Consider the following 2,744-nt stretch of genomic DNA (forward strand, 5'->3'; position numbering starts at 1 on the left):
ATATTACGGCTTGAGTGTCGCCCATTTTCAATTTATCAAATTGGTGATAATTGCTTCACCCATAGAAAGCTTCAAGCTCTCGATGCTTCCTTCCCCGCCTTCCAATAATGGAAGTAGGATTACTATTTCGATCTGAGATCATTGAAAATGGTACTCCACGACGAGATACCATTTCACCATCAGGAATTTGGGCGAGAATTCCTTGTGGTAATCGTCATGGATTGGGATGAAATGCGAGGATTGGTTAATCGATCCGCGATTACCCAATTTACCTCATGCCTTTGATATATCATGGGAATTTGCGTCCCGAAATCCATTGTAATTTATTCCCACTATCATTGGCGAATTTTCTGTCGTTGTGGCGTTCCCTAGGGTTTTCGGTGTGCATTCTTATCTTTTGCACAACTTAATTAATTACCAACATACGTAACCATATCTTTCTCCAAACTCGGTCATTAATACAATCCTTTCAGATATTCGTATCATCAATATTCTAATCCGATCTCGGATGTATGGAATATTTCGATCTATGCGCTTCGTCCATGATTAATTCACGAAGGTCATGCAGGGTCGGGATCCAAACCCGATTTTTGAAGTAGAGAATTTCGTCCACGCGCTGTTCGAAATTCTTCTCATTGCCGTAAAGTTCCTTCTTTTCCAGTTGTTCCTCTTTCAACGCCTCACGTTGAGCGACTCGAATCAGGTCCGAAAGGTTCGACTGGACTATCATCCCTAGCGCTCGCACTCGCAATGGCTTAACCCGATCCTTCCTACTCAAGGCATCGGCTACGACGTTAGCCTTGCCGGAGTGATAACGGATGTCACAGTCATAATCGCTTAACAACTCGTCCCATCTTCGTTGCCTCATATTCAGTTCTTTCTGATCGAATATGTGCTGCAACTTTTATGATCGGTGAAGATGGTGCACTTCATATCGTAGAGATAATGTCTCCACATTTTAAGTGCGAAGATAACCGCTCCCAGTTCTAAGTCGTGAGTAGTGTAATTTTTCTCGTGTACTTTTAACTGTCAGGAAGCAAAGGCTATAACCTTATTATTCTGCATTAACACGCATCCTAACCCTCTACGCGATGCGTCACAATACGCAACAAAACCATCGTCTCCATCGGGGAGACTTAAAATCGGCGCTCGGCACAATTTTAAAGGTTTCTACCTTATTTGGGTCTATGTGAAATCCTTGTTGCTTTACAACATAACCAAGGGATTATGCCTTCTTTATTCAAAATCACATTTCGAAAACTTCGCGTACAACTCCTCTTGCTTTAACACTTCCACAATTTTCCTTAACCGTCGTTCGTGCTCTTCTTTACGTTGCGAATATATCAAAATATCATCAATGGATGCTATGACAATTTGTCAAAATAAAGTTTACAGACTCGGTTCATGAGTTCCATGAACACTACCTGCGCATTTGTTAGCTCGAACGGCATGAATAAGAATTCATAATGGCCGTAACGAGTCCGAAACGCTGTTGTTGCAACGTCCTCCTCTTGGATTTTTCATTTGGTGATAACTATATCTAAGATCAATTTTCTAAAAATAAATCACCCCTTGCAGTTGGTTAAACAGATCATTCACTTCGAAGAAGTGAATACCTATTCTTGATCGTCACTTTATGCAATTCTCTCTAACCAATACATATCCTAACACTTCAGTCCTTCATTTCCCAAATAACACTGGGGCACCCCATGGTGACTAACTAGGTCGTATAAAACCTTATCCAATAATTATTGCAACTGATTGGATAATTCTTGCATCTCGAACGGTGCAAGTCGGTAGGGTGCCTTAGCAACAGGGCCAGCTTGAGGTATTAAATCGATTCTAAATTCGACCTGTCGGGTTGGCGGTAATCCAGGAAGTTCTTCTTGGAAAACTTGTGGAAATTCGCGTACCATCGGGATATCTTCTAAATGTTTTCTTTTAAATACTTTGGCAATCGCTTTTGTTAAATACACCACGTCTTTTTGTCGTAAATATTGTAACATCTCAAGATGAGATTAGAGTGGTAACATAATACTGTACACTTTTCTCTGTATCAAATCGCTTCATCGTCCGAAGGAGATCTTCTAATCATCTTCTTTTCATATTTGATTTCAGCTTCATGTTGAGTTAGCCAATCCATGCTAACTATTACGTCAAAACTTCTTTGCTTTACTGGTCGTAGGTCAATAAGGAAAGGTTAATCGTTCAGAATAATAGGACAATTCCGTACAATTTAGTTAACCATTAGGGATTTACCGTTAGCGATTCTACAGTATAGGGTTCTATAGTTTCACTAATCGGTATCTTTCCAAAGGGTAGGATATTAACAGGAATTAACTACTATCGACGACCGTAAAATATCACTGGTGCCTATTGATTTAAAACTACAACGTACTTAATACCACCTTTGGATCATGACGTGCTTTATTCGAATTACTCACAAAAGCACGGCTCCTTGCTTGATCCGAGGTTGATGCTTGTCTTGAGGTTCGTCTTCCAACGACACCTTGGTTCAACTTTGGGCAATTTCTCTTGAAACGTTCTGTACTGCCACATTCATAGCAAGTACAACTGTTTGGCATAATTTGATTTCTTTGGATGGATTGTTATTGAGGTTGTTGGGTTCGGAGTGGTTGTACACGAATGGGTTGGGGTTGCCGGTTCACATGGCTTCAATTGGTTCTACAATTGGGGCATTAGGTCCATCTTTTCCACACCTGTGGCCTACTATCACTCGACAT

The sequence above is a fragment of the Bidens hawaiensis genome, unplaced genomic scaffold (genome assembly GCF_021521415.1).
Source record: "Bidens hawaiensis isolate Kalapana, Puna unplaced genomic scaffold, B.hawaiensis_p1.1 tig00002602_1, whole genome shotgun sequence".
NCBI lineage: Eukaryota > Viridiplantae > Streptophyta > Magnoliopsida > Asterales > Asteraceae > Bidens > Bidens hawaiensis.